Source organism: Dendrobates tinctorius, unplaced genomic scaffold, assembly GCF_039654945.1.
Source record: "Dendrobates tinctorius isolate UK_male_01 unplaced genomic scaffold, ASM3965494v1 ptg000160l, whole genome shotgun sequence".
Lineage (NCBI taxonomy): Eukaryota > Metazoa > Chordata > Amphibia > Anura > Dendrobatidae > Dendrobates > Dendrobates tinctorius.
This window is the reverse complement of record NW_027361827.1, coordinates 18,998,980-19,021,776: the sequence shown is the minus strand read 5'-3', so window position 1 is coordinate 19,021,776 and position 22,797 is coordinate 18,998,980.

Here is a 22,797-nt window from a genome sequence, read left to right as displayed (position 1 = left end):
TTCTCAGAGGCGATGCTGACCCTCAATTACTTTGTCTGTGGAGACAGCGAAAACAGTTCTTGTGAAGAAAGGGTTGCTGTATCGCAGTACCGTTGATCCCATCACCGTTACTCATCTCCAACAAATTGTGATCACAGGGAGAGATGTAGACATTTTCCTCACTGCCTATCATGATCTGTCAGGTAACTTTGGAGTGCAAAAGACAGAAGCCACAGGCCGTAGGCAATTCTATTGGATTGGCATGAGAGGGCACATTTAAAAATGTGGGCAGGAATGTCACACGTCTGTGAGTAGGAAAACCGTGAAAGCTGATGATAAACCACCACTGCATCTCATTGTAAGTTGACGTCCATAACAAATGGAAGCCATTGATCATCTGAAGATAGAGCCCAGCAGGACAGGGCATAGCTACGTCTTAACCATCATCTATCAGTTCACCAAATTTGTATTGGCAGTCCTAGTGAAGGATTTAACAGCTCATACTACACAGGGGTGGAGCAGGGAGAGGTAAGTATTGCAAGTGCTGGGGCCCGGAGCAAGCAGGGGGGTCCACTCGTGGGCGGCGGTACTGGCACAGGGTCCCTCATAGTACGCCGGTGTGTCTGACGGCGGGTGTGCACCCCCACCGTCAGAGACACTTTTATGGAGTTTTGTGTGAAGTGATCAATGTTTTGCTTCATGCTTCATTCTCTATTGTGTTTTTTCATTTAAGACAAATTAAATGAAGATAATAATACCAAAGAATTTGTGTTTGCAATCATTTTCAGGAAGAAACTGAGTATTATCTGACAGAATTGCAGGGGTGTCAATACTTTTGGCCACAACTGTATTTGAAAAGAGCACCATGGAGTAATCTGTAGTGTGGTAGGGATGTAGGACACAAGGAAAGGTGTTGTTCCTGACCAGGAGCCTCCACTGACGACTCAGTGCTTTTATTTTTTGAAACTTCAGAAGAGGAGGCGATAGAGCTGGAGGCTGAGTCAGCAATGTAAGCCAAAACTTGTTCCTGAAGCTCCGGCTTTAAAAGCGGTTTTACCTACTCCCACAAAAGGGAGCCTTCGAGGCCTTGTGGAGCCAGACGATGACGCAGGCTCAACACCTCCTGCCTTAGGTGCTATTGTGCTTTTGCCACTACCAGCAGATGCACCACCACCCCCACCACCATCAGTACCAGCTGGCAACCCTCGCCCACTTCCACGGCCTCTTCCATAGTTCCTCAATTTTGGAAAAATGAACCCAAAATACCACCAGCTATATGGTACTGTAAAACAAGGTACAAGGTGTATATAGTATTGGGGAGAATTGGAAGCTCCCTAGAGATTTTAGGAGGCTGAACTATTTTCTCAGTCCCACTATAGATTACACCTCAATTTAACAGGCTGAAATAGGCAGGTGTATGACCAGATACAAGGTGTGTATATAGTATTGGGGAGAATTGGAAGCCCCCTAGAGATTTTAGGAGGCTGACAATGATGCTCTCACTCCAAGTATGGCAGCAGGCAGCCTAATAAGCAGGACTGCTGCATACAAAAGTGTGGAAAAATGAACGCTTGGTAACTGTGCAGAAAAGAGGAAGAAAAGTATTTTTGCTTTTAAAAAAGCAGTTTTGCACAGCAGTGTGCAAACAGCAATGCAGCTATCAGGGAGCCTTATAAGGCAGCCTCCTCTGTCACTGCACACAAACTGTTGTGTTGTAAGTGCTAACAGCAGAAGCAGTTTTTTTGTTCTTCTTCCCTGCCTTATTCAGAATCAGCAGCTTCAACCTCTCCCTAATGCTAATATCGGCAGAAGTTAGATGGTGGTCGGCGTGCACGCCCTTTTATAGCCCCTGTGACGCCACACAAAGCAAGCCAATCACTTTCATGCCCTTCTCAAAGATGGTAGTGACCGATGCCCATGTCATCACGTTGCCCACAGTGTGCGTCCTCCATCATTGGCTGAAAAATGGCGCTGGAAGCATCATTTGAAACGCGACTTTGGCGCTCTGGTCGCCAACCTCGTGGCTGACCTCACACTATGGTCGGGTTTCGTTTCCTGAAACCCGACTTCAGCGAAAGTTGGTGACTTATGAATTTGACGACCCGTTTCGCTCAACTCTAGTTGCCTACATAAGAAAATGGCAGCAGAGTGGAGCTGCAGGGATCCATCCTCTGCTTCCTGCCTGGCCCTTCTGATGTAGACACACTAGGCTTGATAACGTCAGCAAGCTGTGTACGCCTGTGTCAGAGAGAAAGCTTCTGGCGATGACGATGTTGCTGAGGAACGAACGAAGAGGATAATAGTGGTGTGTGTTTGTTTTTTGTTTATTTTTTTAAAGCAATACACTGGGGAGAGGACACCGAAAGGTGGTGGGGGAAAACAATGATGAGGGTGGGGGGAACAATGATGAGGGTGGGAGATAACAATGATGGGTTGGTGAAGAGGACACTAAGTTGTGCTGGGGGAGAACAATGAGGAGGGTGGGGGAGAACTATGATGGGGCTGGTAAAGAGAACAGGTTTGGGAGGTGTGGTTTGGGAGAGGACACAGGTGTGGTGGGGGAGAAAAATGATGAGGTGGTGGGGTAGAGGACAGGTGTGGTGGGGAGAACAATGATGGGCTGGTGAAGAGGCCACAGGTGTGGTGTGGAGAATAATGATGGATGTGGGGGAGAAGACAATGATGGATATGGGTGAGAAGACAATGAGGGGGTGTGGAATTCAGATGTGAGTAAGCGGGACTTATAATGGACTTATGTTCAGGGGGAGGGAGAGGAGGACGTTAAATATGGATGTAAGATGAATTGGGTAGTGAAAGAGGGTGCTAGCATCCTCCCCCATCTTACAATTCATTGTGATACTATCAGGGACTTAAAATTTATTGGGGAATGGGATAGGAGGGGGAAAGGTGCATAGAGCACTTTATATTGAATTGACAGGTGGGAGAAGACACTATCCGTGACTTGTAATGAATTGGGAGATGGTGGATGATGTTAGACACCTGAAAATGCCTATTCCAACCCCCAAATTAGTTATGACACTATCAAGTACTTATAATGGAGGGACACAGGACAGGGACTAAGGCTATGTGCACACGTTAAGGATTTGCGGGAGAAAATTCTGGTGCATATCATAATGTTTTGGCAAGATGAACGCTGTGGGGGAACTCGGAGCTGGGCCCGATGGTTTCAAGGGGAGATGTCACGGCAGCTGTGACCCGGTCCGTGGCCCTGGGCGCCCATTGTAACAGGGGTTGAGTGATGCAATAAAGTTTATGAGTAAATGATTCGTGACGTCACCTGTGGTGTTCGGCAATGAAGGGGTTAAGCCGACGCTGGAGACAGATCCTCTGGGACAGATGGTGCGGTGCAGCAATGATGGTGTAGCCCTCCACAGGTAGGGCTGTAGTCCCAGGGCAGTGTAGATGGAGAGGTAGTGAGGAGACGTAGATGGTGCCGTGTAAGGCACAAAGATGTAGCAGTGCTGGGTGTGTTGACGCAGGAATAAGCGGAGGACATCAGGGCATGTAGTTCCAAAGCTTTACTCACAGTCTGTGATGGTACAGGTGCCCGCATCCATGCCGTGTCCTCCGGGTCAGGAGCTCAGTCAACCTCCAGTCAAGATGAAGCACGCCTTTCCAACACTCTGCCAACATATGCCTTTTCTGAACGTCTCCCTTTTGCACCTATAGTGAAGTACTCACAGTGCTGAGTTACACTGGAGTTCCTCCTGTCAGATGTTCCTATGAACTCTACTTGTACGGCAGACAGCTGTAGCCTGCTTCGGGGACTCCTTGCTACCTAGTCCTGGCTCATTCATGTTGCTGTTGTGCCCCCAAGTCTTGTGTGGGAATAAAGTGGTGACAACTTCTATACCTCCGGTGTCTGCTGCAGGACCATTAGTATCCATACAACCTCGGGGACCGGACCCCGGCCTTGCACTGTGAACTTGGGAACGGTTCTGCTCTAACCCTGATCCCTAGTCCTCCTCTCCTCACGTTCCGAACTAATCCTTCTTTCTTATGGAGAGAGTCAGGCTTTCCATCAATGTCCCTTTCCTGTGCCAGCGGACCCAGGTCACTGAGGTCGGCTGCAGCATTTCCTTCATCCATCCCACTCAGGGGATCCTCTCTCCTCCACTGACTCTGTCATACTGACTAAATCCTAAACTCTTCTTTTGGTGCTAACTAAACTTCACCTGCCTCCCAGCACGCTTCGTGTTCCAAGCAGGGAGCCACCAAAGGGTGCTTTGCTACACTACTGTGTTGCGTGGGATGCAGATGTTGGAGCGTGGTCAGGTGTCTCCATCTTACCTGGATGGTGGGATACCACACCTCAGGAGGAGGTGCAGTACCTCTGTGGCGACTGAACCCTCAGGGGCGCCAGAAATACATTTATTTTTTTCCACATTTTTGCCATGCTTTCTTCATGCTTTTGTTACGTATTTTCCCTCATTACTATGGCTGAAATATGCTGCAAGAATTGACATTATGCAGATTGCACTTTTGTGCCTTTCTCCTTAGCGTACCGGTACGCGACTTCACATGCTCTAAATTGATCTACTGTGCTGTCTACAATCACTGAAGACAATAGTTCTGATGTAGGCCTAAGAATTGGCTGAAACGTCAACGTTTTTGTCTACAGTGGATAATTAATAAAACCATAATCTATGATTTTTGCATCACATATTTATGAGTGCCGAATTTTTTTTTTAATCTTTTGGAGTGGTATCCTATTCGGAGTGCCGTGCAGCCTTTTTCTACAAGGAAAAAATAAGCTGCGTGTGCATGAGACTTCAGGGATCTCATTCACTTCACTTGTACTGTAAAACCTTGCATATTTTCCGTCTGCACATACCCATACAGTTAATCAAATCAATCAAATCAAATCAAATCAAATTTATTATCGCCAAGTACATATTACATATATACAAGGAATTCTTTGTGGCAAAGAGGCAACATAATATATAACAACAGATACAACAAGTAACATCTAACAAGACAGATACAGTATATAGTCTACACATGACGATTTAATTGTTGAACAGAGAGTGGATAGAAGCTGTTCATATGGCGGTTGGTACTGCATTTGGGGACTCTGAAGCGACGTCCTGAAGGGAGTAGTTGGAATGAGGAGTGTCCCGGGTGAGAGGGATCGGATGAAATTTTCAATGCGTGGGATTGAAAACTCTTATCATAAAGATCCTGGATTTTAGGCAGGGGGGAGCCTATAATTCTCTCTGCTGTTCTGAAAGTCCTTTGTAAGCGGAGTTTGTCATGCGCAGTGGCTCCCCCATACCAGACTATCAGAGAGGAACAAATCACAGATCTGATGACAGCATTAAAGAATAAGATCAGCAGATTCTTAGACAAACCATATCTTTTCAGCTGACGCAGGAAGAACATCCTCTGTTGTGCTTTTCTTATAACAGCATCCACGTTTTTCCCCCATTTAAGATCATGAGAGATGATAACACCAAGGAATTTGGTCTCTGTGACCCTAAGAACCACTTCGTCATGGATGTAGATTGGAAGTATCTCATGTTGATCTTTCCTAAAATCCACAACCATCTCAGCAGTTTTTTTAGTGTTGAGTACAAGATTATTGGCTTTACACCAGTCACATATTCTTTCCACCTCACTCCGATACAAGTCTTCAGCATTTACCCTGATGAGAACAATAAGTTAATTGGGGAGAGTCACAGACTGAATAATTTATATTTATTTGGTGGTGGAGATTATAGTTAATGAGAGGCACAGTGCTGCTTATCACTTTATATTTTGATGGGTTAGTAGCTAATAGTATATTAATGGTGGGGTACATATCTGTACTCGGGGTGCAGTGTGGATGAGACACATATATATATATACAATGTACTGTATGTGGCCTTGTTATTTTTAGGGCTGCGACGATTTTCGAGACAAGACAAGTCATGGCTGGGAGATGTCGACATGAAGATTAGACCAGATGGAGAAGAAACAGCAGAAAATGGTTCTAATCATATGAGACGTCAGCGGTAAGTGCTTGGATATAAATATTATTCTGTATCTGCACTGTGTGATGTGGAGTGATAATGTTATCTGTAAAACTTATTAGGCCACATTCTCACATTTGTGTGAAATGTCTGTGTGCTGCCAGATTTTTTCATCAGACAGCATATGGACTTTTATAGGTCCAATCACACATCTGTAAAAATCAGGGATCTGAGAATGAGATCCGTGAGAGTCAGAGAATGTCCTGTTCCGATCGGATTTTGAAGATAAGAATAGGACATGCTGAATGAGTCTGTAAAAGCGGGCAGCACACCGACACTGCACACAGATACAGAAATGTAGCCTTATTACATATAGCACAGTCACTTATAGTGTACTCACTTATTATGTATAGCACAGTCTCTTAGTACATAGTGTACTCACTTATGTACAGCGCCGTCCTTAGTTACATAGTTTATTCTTTTATTATATATAGCACCATCCCCTATTATGTAACATCCTCTCTAGTTATATATGGTGCCATTCCTTATTATAAAGCTTCCTCTGCTGTTATGTACAGTGCTGTCACTTACATAGCGTATTCTCGTTATTTTTATTAACAAGGGCACTGTGTAATAAGGGGCGTCAATATATATAATAAAGGAGACTTTATAAGATATGTGTGTGGCTATATATATATATATATATATATATATATAGTTTTGTAGTTACTATATTTGTAGTATCTGAGGGGTAAACACTATGAAAAGTGCAATCAATTGAACAACAGTACAAATCTGAAAATGGCACAGCAGCAGTCAGCCATGGGCCATGCATGAGGTATCAGGGTCTGGCCCAACATTTACAGCTTGGAAATGAAGCTTCAATGAGGACCTGGTGGTTAAAGGAGCGGTGTAAGTCTTCATAGATGGGAGACCTGATACCTCATGCAACACCTCCATTTTTTCTTATTCCAGCCTTACTCAGATAGCACAAACATCAGTTTCATACAGTAATATTGGTAGAAAAATGTTAGATAAGTAACATATGTAGTTGACTGATCAATTGACCCACAGTAGAACCTTTTCTGATGGCATAGAAGCAGTCAGCCATGGGTCATACATGAGGTATCAGGGTCTGGTCTAGCATTTACAGCTTGGAATTGAAGTTTAGGTATTAGGGTCTGGTCTAGCATTTATAGCTTGGAATTGAAGTTTAAATGAGAACCTGGTGGTTAAAGGAGCGGTGTAAGTCTTTTTTGCTGGAAAACCTGAAACCGCATGCAACACCCCAGTTTTTTTTTTATTCCAGCCACAGTCAGATGGTACAAGCATCAGTTTCATGCAGTAATATTGCTAGAAAAATGTAAGGAAAGTAACACAGATAGGTGACTGAAAGTAAGTGCAGGCTTGCCTGGCTGACAGTTCTACTTACACAGGCAACCCACCAAATGGAGACCCAATTTCCACATTTCAAAAAATAATTGTCACACACCACTGAGGTGGCATCAATTTCCACAGTGTAGAAACAGGATGAGAGACCTCTGACACACCTTCCACCACAGGCAACCCACCAGATGGAGACCCAAATTGGAGTCTCCACATTTCAAAACATTGTTTGTAACATCAGCAGCAGTAGCAACAGCAGGCACAGAATGTTGGTATATGCAACAGTTGTGGACTTCTTTGTTTGTGTGAAGGAGGACTTTATGCTGATCTGACAATAGATGGCGATGTTGTGTAGTTTCCTTGCTTAATGTATTGTAAAAGAAAAAGTCTCTCTTGTGCTTTCAGTTTTGTTACTTCTTCCTGATGCAATGCTGAATGACTGTGCATTTTTCCTTTACCTCATATTCTGAGAAGCAAAAGCTTGCTATCCCATGTAATCTGCTCTCTGAAGTTTTCTACTGCAACTGTGGGTATCCAGAAGCTGTGCAAGCTGTGCAACACAGAAGACACCGCAAAGATGCCACAGACTGCAATAACGTAAGACCAATGCATGACACTAAAAAAGACACCATTGCCTAGTCTGCCCAGTATGACTGGAGTGCAAAAGTCATTGGAGATCCATGACTTGTTCATTTTGATAAAAGTTAGGCAGCCTACACTTTCAGGGGACAGCCGGATGCGCTTATCCGTCAGGACACCACATGCTTAAGACACGTCGCTGCCGGGCATGACAAAACCTCCAAAGCGTGACAGGCGAGCTTAGGCCACTCTTCCATTTTAAAAGACCAAAATGCAAAAGATTCCAACCCCCCCTGATGGCAGTGATATTGAGCTCCAGATACTCCAGCACCATCTTCTCCAGTCGTTCACAACGTGTCAGACTTAAACTCTGTTCTGCTGATGCACAGGCTAGTCTAAATAATGTGTGAAACGACTTATAGAAGCTGCTTATACCACTTACACTGCTGCTGCTGCTGCTAATGTTTTTGCAATGACGCCTTGACGTTGATAGGGTTGGATAACTAAAACTAGGATGCACGCTGTGTACCTCATTGCTGTCTTGGGGAAAACCACTCTTAAGCTTGTCTACAAGCATGTTTTGATACTCCAGCATGCACACATCCCTTTCTGGAGGGGAGCATCTGGATAAATTTATTCTTGAAGAATAGATCTAAAAGAGTGGCAACCCAGTAGTCAGCACTATTTCTAACCCTAAGAATATGTGCATCATGTTGAAGATAGTGAATAAGTCTTTTTCAGCTCACCTGTCCACTTTGTGCATGGCTGCCATCCCAGGAAAATCTGATCAGTAGTAAAACATCTAGTACCAAAAGGTAGCACTACAACAAAACTTTATACCAAAATCTTCATATAAAAACATGGACAACAAAGCAAAATCAATAGCAGAGATAGCAGAGGTCCCAGACACCGATTTATGCGTTTCAGGGCTAAATATGCCCCTTAGTCATAACCTAGTGTTATACCAATGAGTCAAGGTTTTAAATTAACCAAGGATTAAAAAAAACCCCGCCCTCATCATGTGGTTCAAATTTTGTACACCCCCAAAAAAATTAAAATTTTTTACCAGTGCAAAAATATAAACTTAAAACTTACTGATGCTGTCATTACACACAGTCAAAAGGACAGTGGACATTATTAATAAAACAATATTACATCTGTGCGTTTATTTAAACCGGTGGGATGAGGGGTCTCCCTCTAATGTATCGAAACATTTTTATCAAGTGCACGGTGGTGATTTGAGCGGTTTTCAGTTTTTCAGAATAGAAGGGTCAGTAAGCCCAAAAGGGGCGGAGCTTGGCAACAAAACATCTTAGTCGAGAAACCTATTGGATCCTGATGATGGAGACCACCCATCCCACTGGTTTAAATAAGCGCGCAGATGTAAACGTAAACCGGTGTCTTGGACTTCTGCTATCTCTGCCATTTTTTTTGCTGTCGGTTGTCCATGTTTTTATATGAAGATTTTGGAATAAAGTTCGTGGGAGTTCAACCTTTTGGTGCTGGATTTTTTACTACTGATGTTGAAAATAGTGCAGCAAGAAGGCGTTCATATGTCAAGTGCTTCCATGAAGTCCAAGTCCATGGTGTGTTGGTAGCAGGGTAACACTCCATCCCTTCTCGCCAACCATAGACAACAGAGAGGGGATCATTATTCTCTTCATCTCCTGACTGTTGCGCGTCCATCATCTCGTCCTCCTCCATTTGTTACTTGGCTCCTGCAACTTCACTAACACTTTGTCTGGTACCATGAGCCACCCTCGATCACTGTAAGACACCCTCCCATGGCACCCACCTGTTCAACAACTGTCCGGAACTTACAGATATTGTTATCCCTTCCGCATTCTCCTCTGCTTCCACCTCTTGCTCTGGACCACCACCTCCTAACACAGACTATTCAAAGTGTACTCCAGCATGTAGATGATTGGAATAGTGATGCTGATGACAGCATTGTCAGCGCTAACCTTCTTAGTAGCCATTTCAAAACTGTGTAGAAGGGTGTAGAGGTCCTTCATCTGTGCCCACTCTGCAAGCATGATTTGCACAACATCTGTACTGCATTGGCCCAGGCTATGCAAAAGGACATACTGCACCAGGGCTTGTTGCTGATGTCACAGTCGCTGCAATATGTGTGGAGTAGAATTCCACCATGATGGAACATCGCAAATCAAATGGTTAACCAGGAAACCGATAGACATCTGTAGCAATGTAAGTCATTGACCTACGAGGTACAATTGTTGGAAGGGAGCACACAGCAACCATGCTTTCTGCAGCAGCGCATCCAGGCCAGGATAGTGGCAGAGAAATTACTGCACCACCAGGTTTACGATGTGAGCCATGCAAGGCATGTGTGTGAGGTTGCCTCGGTGAAGGGCCGCTACTAGGTTTGCACCGTTATCGCACACGACCTTCCCTGGCTTCAGATTCAGTGCAGACAGATATTGCTCAAACTCGGCCATGATAGCTATCCTCAACTTTTGAGCTTGGTGACTGCAATCTCAAAGGCATATTAATTTGAACATTGCCTTATTGTGGTGAGCCATTGCTGCATGGTATAGAGGTGGGGGTATTCTATCTGCAGTGTTGGATTGTGTGTCAGATTAAGGGAGAGGTTGATGGCACAGGTGGAGGCCCTAGAGAAGGTGGGGGAAGTGTTAGGTACAGAGGTTTGTCCAGCAAGCCTTGGGGATTCAAAGAAGAGGCTATATGGTGGTCATACTGTATATAGGAGGCTATGTAGTGGCCTATACTGTATAGAGGGGGCTATATGTGGGATCATACTATATATAGGAGGTTATGTGGGGGCTCATACTGTATATAGGACACTATGTGGGGCTCATACTGTGTTTAGGAGGCTATTTTGAGGTTCATACTGTATCTAGGGAGCTATGTGCTGGCTCATACTGTATATAAGGAACTATGTGTGGGTTCATACTGTATATGGGGCCTCATACTGAATGTAGGGGACTGTATGAGGACTCACTGTATGTAGGGGACTGTGTGCAGACTCATACCATATACAGGAGGCTATATGGGTGCTCATACTGTATGCATGGACATATTGCTTATAAGTATAAGGGCCACATTGGTTGATCGCTTTGGTTGTTGATTGAGAGGGCTGTGTAGGGGCTAATATTGTATATAGGGGGCTATGTGGGTGCTCATACTGTATATAGGTTGATGTTGGCATACTTAATTCTGCTTAGTATTAAGTAATACAATTAAAAAAAAATAATTATAATTAATATGCTAATATTGAACAAAATTAATTTCAGCCTATTGGTGCAGCGTACCCAACAGTCATGATCTCTCATTTGGCCTCTTTGGAAAATTATTCTCCCACGCCTGCTCTATTATGTAGAGCGCTATGTTATTCATAGTGCTGTACATAAGAAAAATATTTTCGTGGCAGATGTGCACCAGAACACCTATGCGATACGCACATGACCCATCAAAGGGGATCTTGTGACATGTCACATGATGCATCGGGTACCTGGGAGACCTACAGTATGTCTTCTATACTGCTTTGGTCCCTGGCTCTCCTAATCCGCCCCGGTCTATAAGCACTGGTTCTCATACATGTTAGGGAATTCCATTTGGCTTTTCATGTTTAGGAAAAGACAAGTGAAATGACGCCTTCTTGCAATGTGACGCAACTATGTCACATTAGGGCACCCTTTATATGTCAGTGTTTCTGGTAGTGTTGTATCAGTTTTTCTTCACAGATTCCACATGCACCCATTGTAACCTATGGGACTGTTTACAGGGACCGTATATCCATGTGAACCTCATGGAGACGTAAGTTTTTTATAGCAGCACAGATGACAATGTCTATGGCTTTATGAAAAAGTGCATGTTTAAAGGGAACCTGTCACCATAAAAAACACGGTTAACATACAGATATGAGGTTAATCTGCAGATTAATAGTGTTACTATCCTTAACCCCATATCTGCAAGTTAATAGCATTTTTTGTGTGACAGGTACCCTTTGGAACATTGGAAGTATAGGAGAAGTTTTGTAATTTCATTTTCTATATCTGTACCGGAGAAACACAGATGACACACGTTTTTAAAAAAGTACACACAAATGGGTGATAGAAAATAAAGAGGCTTTGATGATTATGGGTTACAGCCAATGAAAATCCAAAAGTCATTATCTAAGTAAATTAGAATAATTAACAAAAGTACCTGCAAAGGCTTCCTAAGCGTTTAAAAAGGTCCCTTAGTTTGTTTAATTTGTTTCAATAGGTTCCACAATCATGGGGAAGACTGCTGACTTGACAGATGTCCAGAAAGCAGTCATGGACACACTCCACAAGGAGTGTAAGCCACAAAAGGTCATTGCTAAAGAAACTGGCTGTTCACAGAGTGATGTATCCAAGCATATTAATGGAAAGTTGAGTGGAATAAAAAAGTGTGGTAGAAAAGGTGCACAAGCAACCGGCATAACTGCAGCCTTGAAAGGATTGTTAAGAAAAGACCATTCAAAAATTTGGAGAAGATTCACAAGGAGTGGACTGCTGCTGGAGTCATTGCTTCAAGATCCACGACACACAGATGTATCCAGGACGTGGGCTACAAGTGTCGCATTCCTTGTGTCAAGCCACTTCCTTCTGCTCAGGCAATGTTCCCCAATTATGAGGACTGGTTTTTAAAGCAGGATAATGCACCATGCCACACAGCTAGGTCAATATGTGAATGAAGGACCACTACATCAAACCCCTGTCGTGACCAATCCAATCTCCAGACCTGAACCCCATTGAAAACCTCTGGAATGTAATTAAGAGGAAGATGGATAGTCAAAAGCCATCAAGCAAAGAAGTACTGCTTAAATTTTTGTATGAGGAGTGGCAAAAAGGTCACCCAAAAGCTGGGTGACTGGTGGAAAGCATGCCAAGACGCATGAAAGCTGTGATTAAAATTCATGGTTATTCCACAAAATATTGATTTCTGAATTCTTCCTGAGTTAAAACATTAGTACTGTTATTTCTAAATGATTATGAACTTGTTTTCTTAGCATTATTTGAGGTCTGCAAGCACTGCTTTTTTTTGTTATTTTAACCCCTTTCTGACATCTGATGTACTATCCCATCCATGGGACCTGGGCCTCTATGCCAATGGACGGGATAGTACATCATAGCGATCAGCGGCGCTCACAGCTGACACCCGGCACTATGTGTCAGGGGCAGTCATGGACCGCCCCCGACACGTTAACCCCAGACACACTGCGATTAAACACAATCGCAGTGTACCAGGGGTTTAGAGAAGCATCGACAGGGAGGGGGCTCCCTCCGTGCTTCCCTGAGCCCCCGAAGCAGCGCGATGTGCTGCGCTGCTCCGAGGTCCTCCTTCCCTGCAGGTCCCCGGATCCAATATGGCGGCTGGGACCTACTGGGGCCTGCAGGGAGCCGGCTTCCTCAGTGGCTGCAAAGCGCAGGCATGAGGAAGCCTTGTGCAGTGCCTGTCTGAGATCGCTGATCTGTCATAGCGATCTATGATGTGTCAGATCAGCGATCTCACACATGACAGTGATGTCCCCCCTGGGACAGTATAATAAAGTTTTAAAAAAAAAAGTGTAAAAATAATTTACAAAAAAATTGCTAAATAAATTTAAAAAAAATATTCCCTAATAAATTCATTTTTTGGATATAAAAAAAAAACAATATAAGTACATATATTTAGTATCGCCGCGTCCGTAACGACCCGCCCCATTAAAACTGTCCCATTAATTAACCCCTTTAGCGAACCCCTTAAAAAATAAAAATAAAAAACAAAGCAAAAAATAATGCTTTATTATCATACCGCCAAACAAAACGTTCAATAACGCGCAATCAAAAAGACGGATATAAATATCCATGGTACCGCTGAAAACATCATCTTGTCCCGCAAAAAACGAGCCACCACACAGCATCATTAGCAAAAAATAAAAAAGTTATAGCTCGCAGAATAAAGCGATGCAAAAATAATTATTTTTTATATAAAATTGTTTTCATTGCATAAAAGTGCCAAAACATAAAAAAGACATAAATGAGGTATCGCTGTAACCGTACTGACCCGAAGAATAAAAGGACTTTATCAATTTTACCGCACGCGGAACGGTGCGTACCCCCCCAAAAGAAATTCATGAAACGCTGGTTTTTGCTCATTCTGCGTCCCAAAAATCGAAATAAAAAGCGATCAAAAAAGTCACATGCCCGAAAACGATACCAATAAAAACGTCAACTCGTCCCGCAAAAAATAAGACCTCACATGACTCGGTGGGTCAAAATATGGAAAAATTATAGCTCTCAATATGTGGTGATGCAAAAACTATTTTTACAATTAAAAGCATCTTTAACCCCTTTGTGACCAGGCCAATTTTTTAAATTCTGACCAATGTCACTTTATGTGGTCATAACTCTGAAACGCTTCAACAAATCCCATTGATTTTGAGACTGTTTTTTCGTGGCACATTATAATTTATGATAATGGTAAATTTATGTTGACATGTTTTCTGTTTATTTATAAAAAATATTAGAAACTTGACAAAAATGTAAAAAAAATTGCAATTTTCAAACTTTGAATGATTATCCCTTTAATTCAGATAGTCATACCACAGAAAAACATTAATAAATAACATTTCCCTCATGCCTGCTTGCACCATTTTTAAAACGTTAATTTATTTTGTTAGCCTTTTAGGAGGTTTAAAAATGTAGCAATAGGTTTTCGTTTTTTCAAGGAAATTTACAAAATGTATTTTTTTTGAGGGACTTATCCAAGTTTGAAGTGACTTTAGGGGTGCTATATACTGGAAAACCTCAAACATGATACCATTTTAAAAACTGCACCCCCTGACATATTGAAAACTGCTAACAGCAAAAAGCAGCCAACAGCACAACGGAGGAATGGATGCCAGTTCAAAGGTTCATGGACCCAAATGAACAATAGTCCAAAATAAGGAAGAGGAACAGCATCCGGTCTGAGTGAAAAATTGTATCAAAAATTTATTCTGCCAGTATAAAATACAACGTTTCGGCCATATTGTGGCCTTTTTCAAGTATAACATAACAGTACATATGATGGCCTTTTATAGTGTGGCACAGCCAATCACCATCTAGGTAACACCCATCACAAAGAATCTATATATAAAATACATATAAATACATCCATCAGTTACATGTATATTCAATAACACAGCTTATCCAATCGTTAACAATGATAATCATAATCATATTAAAGATATTACAGAAACATCTCATATATAAACATCAATCCCCAAATCAGCCCACCAATGGTCATAATGCATCAAAGGTATCCATAGAAATAACACACCAATCCCTTGCAGTAATACATATCCATATATGAACCGCCAATCCCTAGTCACATAATAGTGGCGCCAACCCCAATGGACCAATCCTGTGAGGACTCACAAATCCCTATAACGGCAGAGTTCCCTCTCCCCATATGACAGCATCAGCCAGAGCCAGGTCACATCAGGAGCGCAGTCTGATGACGCGCGCTACATGGCCACGGCGAGTGCGCCGCCCAACCCCGCCCAGGCCCGGTCACGTGAAGACTCCATCACCGAACACCGCGCATGCGCGGTGCTATGTGAGGAATCAGCCACACGACCCGCCCACCGAGGAGGACCGCGCACGCGCAGAGGCCCAGAGCGCGCAATCACACACAACACTCCTTTGTAAACCCGCACATGCGCTGATAGATAAAAGCAAATGTAAAGCCACATTTAAATTAATGAGTCCACACAAATAGACCAAAGATGCTCCCAAAAAAGACATTTAGAATCAAAAAACCACATCCATGGTAAATTTAATAATATTCATAAATGTTGTACATTATATAAGGAGCAAAACTGGGATATTTACAAAAAAGAAAAAGAAAAAAAGGAAAAGAAGAGAAAAGAGGGCACGGGGAATGGCAGGCAAGAAACAACGACAAAAATCAAAAAGGACAACATCCTCTTCATAATTTCAGGACTGTTCAGTCCCCGTGTCCTCCATTCTTTCAAATGTATCACCTATAGACACTAAAAAATATTTAATTAAAAAACCATAATGGCCACATAAGTAAATATATATCCATAACAAAGAATAATGGCACAAGATGAGGGATTAGGTGACACAAGTATGCAAATTGTAATCCAAGTTCAAACCCCTTGGTTGCAACGTATCAAGAATCGATATCCATCTCAACTCCTTTTTTTTCAGCATCTTAACTCTATCACCCCCACGTCTTAATACAGGAACCCCATCTATCACTCTAAATCGTAACTGATTCACTGAATGTCTGCATTCTAAAAAATGCTTCGGAATCGGCAACTCCACTAGTTTAGTCCTAATCGTACTCTTATGCTTACTAATGCGAGCCCTAATCTCCATAGTAGTCTCTCCTATATACATAAGCCCACATGGGCACAAAATCAGGTAAATCACAAAACTTGACGAACACGTATACCTCTCCTTGATAGAAAACTTTTTTCCAGTTCGAGGGTGATTGAAACTGTCACCTTTTAACATATTACCACAACAGGCACATCCCAAGCATGGAAAATTGCCCATCTTCGGAGGACATATGTAATAAGGTTTCGATTTTTCTTGATAAAGTATTGCGACGTTTTGCTACCTCAGCACGGTCTTATATTGTGGACACAAATGATTTTCTACAAAAAATCAGTGACGTTAAGGTTACTCCTCACATGATACTTGCATCCTTTGATGTGGTTTCTCTATATACGTCTATTGAGCATGATAGGGGTTTGGAGGCCGTCGATGTGGTGCTGACAGGCTCGGACATGGCATCAGAGTGTGCACAGCTGGTCCTAGCACTGTTAGGTTTCATCCTCAGGAGAAATTATTTTCTCTTTGGGGATGATTATTACCTACAGTTGTGCGGTACCGCCATGGGGTCCAATGTGTCCCCAACTTATGCAAACATCTATATGGTGGTATTCGAGGACCGGTATGTGTACAATTCCACCCACTGGTGCCATGTCCGGGCCTGGTGGCGCTACATCGACGATATTTTTTGTATCTGGGATGGTAGTCTGGAAGATCATCTTGATTTTCAAAATTAATTGAATAATGTATTCTCTGAGTTGAAGTTTACACTGACCTACTCTTATGATCAAGTCCAATTTTTGGATACGTTGGTTTATAAGAAAGATGAGTCTCTATATACCGATCTTTTTATAAAAGAGACAGATAGGAACAGTCTGTTGGTATTTGATAGTAATCACCCAAGACGGATGGTGGAGTCACTACCATGGAGTCAAATGCTACGTGTACGGAGGATTGTTAAAGAGGATGATAAGTTGGACCTAAGATTGGATCAGATGTGTACAAAATTTATTAACAGGGGTTACCCGATGGATCGATTTAATTCTTATAAAGTTAAGGCTCAAAATATATCGGTAGAGGATTCTAACCGTAAGCAAATCAAAGGGCCTAAGAGACGAGTTCCTTTTGTCTCAACATATTGTCCAGTTAGTGGCAGGATTGGAGGTATCTTGAACAAACATTGGAGCCTCTTACAGAAGGGTCTACCCCAGATATCAGAATTTGTGGATAGGCCATTACTTTCATATAGACGTGGACATAATCTTAAAGATAGATTGGTAAGGTCAGATATTGGTTCATCAAAAGTTAACATACAAAGGACAATATGTCCTCCGAAGATGGGCAATTTTCCATGCTTGGGATGTGCCTGTTGTGGTAATATGTTAAAAGGTGACAGTTTCAATCACCCTCGAACTGGAAAAAAGTTTTCTATCAAGGAGAGGTATACGTGTTCGTCAAGTTTTGTGATTTACCTGATTTTGTGCCCATGTGGGCTTATGTATATAGGAGAGACTACTATGGAGATTAGGGCTCGCATTAGTAAGCATAAGAGTACGATTAGGACTAAACTAGTGGAGTTGCCGATTCTGAAGCATTTTTTAGAATGCAGACATTCAGTGAATCAGTTACAATTTAGAGTGATAGATGGGGTTCCTGTATTAAGATGTGGGGGTGATAGGGTTAAGATGCTGAAAAAAAAGGAGTTGAGATGGATATCGATTCTTGATACGTTGCAACCAAGGGGTTTGAACTTGGATTACAATTTGCATACTTGTGTCACCTAATCCCTCATCTTGTGCCATTATTCTTTGTTATGGATATATATTTACTTATGTGGCCATTATGGTTTTTTAATTAAATATTTTTTATTTTTTAGTGTCTATAGGTGATACATTTGAAAGAATGGAGGACACGGGGACTGAACAGTCCTGAAATTATGACGAGGATGTTGTCCTTTTTGATTTTTGTCGTTGTTTCTTGCCTGCCATTCCCCGTGCCCTCTTTTCTCTTCTTTTCCTTTTTTTCTTTTTCTTTTTTCTTTTTTGTAAATATCCCAGTTTTGCTCCTTATATAATGTACAACATTTATGAATATTATTAAATTTACCATGGATGTGGTTTTTTTATTCTAAATGTCTTTTTTGGGAGCATCTTTGGTCTATTTGTGTGGACTCGTTAATTTAAATGTGGCTTTACATTTGCTTTTATCTATCAGCGCATATGCGGGTTTACAAAGGAGTGTTGTGTGTGATCGCGCGCTCTGGGCCTCTGCGCGTGCGCGGTCCTCCCCGGTGGGCGGGTCGTGTGGCTGATTCCTCACATAGCACCGCGCATGCGCGGTGTTCGGTGATGGAGTCTTCACGTGGCCGGGCCTGGGCGGGGTTGGGCGGCGCGCGCGCCGTGGCCATGTAGCGCGCGTCATCAGACTGCACTCCTGATGTGACCTGGCTGATGCTGTCATATGGGGAGAGGGAACTCTGCCGTTATAGGGATTTGTGAGTCCTCACAGGATTGGTCCATTGGGGTTGGCGCCACTATTATGTGACTAGGGATTGGCGGTCCATATATGGATATGTATTACTGCAAGGGATTGGTGTGTTATTTCTATGGATACCTTTGATGCATTATAACCATTGGTGGGCTGATTTGGGGATTGATGTTTATATATGAGATGTTTCTGTAATATCTTTAATATGATTATGATTATCATTGTTAACGATTGGATAAGCTGTGTTATTGAATATACATGTAACTGATGGATGTATTTATATGTATTTTATATATAGATTCTTTGTGATGGGTGTTACCTAGATGGTGATTGGCTGTGCCACACTATAAAAGGCCACCATATGTACTGTTATGTTATACTTGAAAAAGGCCACAATATGGCCGAAACGTTGTATTTTATACTGGCAGAATAAATTTTTGATACAATTTTTCACTCAGACCGGATGCTGTTCCTCTTCCTTATATTGAAAACTGCTGTCAGGTAGTTTATTAACCCTTCAGGTGATTTTCAGGAATTAATGCAAAGTGGAATAGCCGGAATGAAAAAGTGTTTGTTTACCACCTAAATGTCATTAACTTCTGGACTGGCCGCTGTAGCCGGCAGACTCTAAGGCCGCTATTTGGCCATGAAATGCTATGGCAAACATCAGGACCACACAATCATGATCTCTTTGTGTCAATTAGATTAAAGTGCAAGCCCCCATAATCTATTAACCATTTATTTGATGTAGTCACTTTTGACAGCAGCAACTAAGGGGTTAAACAGATATGGATGGTGCCAACACCGATCATTTGTGATACAGCAAGTTGTCAGATATAGTGGACAGCTGACAGCTGCTGGATTGCCACTTGTATGGGGATGATATTCCCTTATATCTCAGGTCAGTAAATATACGTATTGGCTGTCATGAAGGGGTTAAGCGTATGACCGCTGCCAAACATAAAAACCCACTTTAAATAGTAAATCAAACCCCTCTTTATCACCCCCTTAGTTAGCAAAAATAATAAAATTAAAAAAATGTATTTATTTCCATTTTTTCATTGGGGTTAGGGCTAGGGTTAGGACTCGAGTTAGGGCTAGGGTTAGGGCTGAGATTAGGGTTAGGGGTGTGTTGGGGTTAGGGTTGAAGTTAGAATTGGGGGTTTCCAGTGTTTGGGCACATCAGGTGCTCTCCAAACGCAACATGGCGTCTGATCTCAATTCCACCCAATTCTGCGTTGAAAAAGTCAAATGGTGCTCCTTCCCTTCCAAGCTCTGCCATGCGCACAAACAGTGTTTTACCCCTACATATGGAATATCAGCCTACTCAGGACAAATTGCAAAACAACTTTTGGGGTTCAATTTCTCCTGTTACCCTTAGGAAAATAAAAAATTGGGGGCAAAAATATCATTTTTGTGGAAAAGAAATATGATTTTTTTATTTTGACGCCCGGGCATTATAAACTTCTGTGAAGCACTTGGGGGTTCAAAGTGCTCACCACACATCTAGATAAGTTCCTTAGGGGGTCTAGTTTCCAAAATGGGGTCACTTGTGGGGGGTTTCCACTGTTTAGGTACATCGGGGGCTCTCCAAAAGCAACATGACACCCGCAGACCATTCCATCAAAGTCTGCATTCCAAAACGTCACTACTTCCCTTCCGGGCCATGACGTGTGCCCATACAGTAGTTTTCTCCCACATATGGGGTATCAGTGTACTCAGGACAAATTGGACAACAACTTTTGGGGTCCATTTTCTCCTGTTACCCTTGGGAAAATAAAAAAATTGGGGACTAAAAGATCATGTTTGTGGAAAAAATATGATTGTTTTATTTTCACGCCCGGGCGTTATAAACTTCTGTGAAACCCTTGGGGGTTCATAGTGCTCACCACATATCTAGATAAGTTCCATAGGGGGACTAGTTTCCAAAATGGGGTCATTTGCGGGGGGGGTTTCCACTGTTTAGGCACATCAGGGGCTTTCCAAACGCGGCATGGCGTCCAATCCCAATTCCAGCCAAAAAAGTCAAATGGCACTGCTTCCCTTCTGAGCTCTGCCATGCGCCCAAATAGTGGTTTACCCCCACATATGGGGTATCAGCGTACTCAGAACAAATTGCACAATAAATTTTAGGGTCCTGTTACCCTTGGGAAAATAAAAATTGGGGATGAATAGATCATTTTTGTGAAAAAATGTGATTTTTTAATTTTACGACTGTACGTTATAAACTTCTGTGAAGCCCTTGTGGGTTCAAAGTTCTCACCACATATCTAGATAAGTTCCTTGGGGGGCCTAGTTTCCAAAATGGGGTCACTTGTGGGGGGTTTCCACTGTTTAGGCACATCAGGGGCTCTCCAAACGTGACATGGCGTCCGATCTGAATTCCAGTCAATTTTGCACTGAAAAAATCAAATGGCGCTCCTTCCCTTCTGAGCTCTGCCATGCTCCGAAACAGTGGTTCCCCCCACATTTCAGGTATCAGCGTACTCAGGACAAATTGCACAATAACTTTTGCAGTCCAATTTCTCCTGTTACCCTTGGTAAAATAAAAAAATTGGACCTGAAGTAATTTTTTGGGGAAACTTCCTGTGAAGCACCTGAAGGGTTAATAAACTTCTTAAATGTGGTTTTGGGCACCTTGAGGGGTGCAGTTTTTAGAATGGTGTCACTTTTGGGTATTTTCTATCATATAGACCCCTCAAAGTGACTTCAAATGTGATGTGGTCCGTAAAAATAAAATGGTGTTGCAAAAATGAAAAATCGCTGGTCAACTTTTAACCCTTATAACTTCCTAACAAAAAAAAATTTTGGTTCCAAAATTGTGCTGATGTAAAGTAAACATATGTGAAATGTTACTTATTAGGCCTGGGTCACACTAACCGACGCAAAATACGGTCCGTAGTTTACATGCGTAATACGGATGAATGACCCCTAAATAGTGCTCCGTATGTCATCCGTAAGCAAGGTGTGGTCGAGTATTTTGCGCATGTCAGCATCCGTATGTAATCCGTATGGCGATATTTTCTCGCAGGCTTGCAAAATGGACATTTAACGGTTTTGAGGCCTGCTAACTATTTAAATCACTAGCCTGCACCCTATTTATTGGCTCAGGAACAGGTGGCTGCCTCCATTCTGTCCATTTGTGACCTTGCCTTGACTAGGTGTGTTGCTGTTGTATGTGCAACATGGCAGACAGTCTGAGTTTCAACACAACTGAGCAGGTTTTCTTCAATTGGCTTTTGTCACGCGCTTTGGTCAATCATACCCAGTGATAGTGGATCCGCGGAGGAGGAGACGCATGTGGGTCCATCCCAGGGCCGGACTGGGACTAAAATTCAGCCCTGGCATTTGAAGTTACACAGGCCCACTAGTCACATGGTGACTATATAATATCTTTGTACACTTGTAGTTTACAAGAAGTGAGAGGAGATTAACACGACTATATAACATGTAGTCACAGCTGTGCCCAGTATTTCAGCTCAGTCCTATTTATTGCTTTTAGGTACAATACTCCTCCCAAATCTCTGTCCCCTTTTGTATGCATGATTACAGAATTCCTGGCAGAACTGCTCTCTATTGGGCAACCAGACCCCCTGGTCATAGCCGCCCCTATCATACCTCCCAACTTTTGAAGAAGGGAAAGAGGGACAAAGACTGCGGCGCGCGCAGCGCGCCGCTGCAAATTTTGGCCACGCCCAGCCACACCCATTTCACAACTAGTCACACCCATATCCACACCTAATCGCACCCATTTAGCACTGCTGATCACACTGACTGGTACTGAGGGCACAGTGGCTGGCATTATGGGCACACTGACTGGTACTAAGGAAGAGAGAAAACAGAGAGAGAGAGAAAAAAGAAAACAGAGAGAGCGAGAAAGAAAGGGGAAAGAAAGAAAGAACAGTGAGAGAGAAAGAAAGAGGGGAAAGAAAGAAAGAACAGAGAGAGACAGAGAAAGAACAGAGAGAGAAAGAAAAAGAGAGAAAGAAATAAAGAAAGATTCTACAAAGATACTATAGCAGCCCGGCTCCCATTGTAGTGCCCACCTGAGCCTCCCG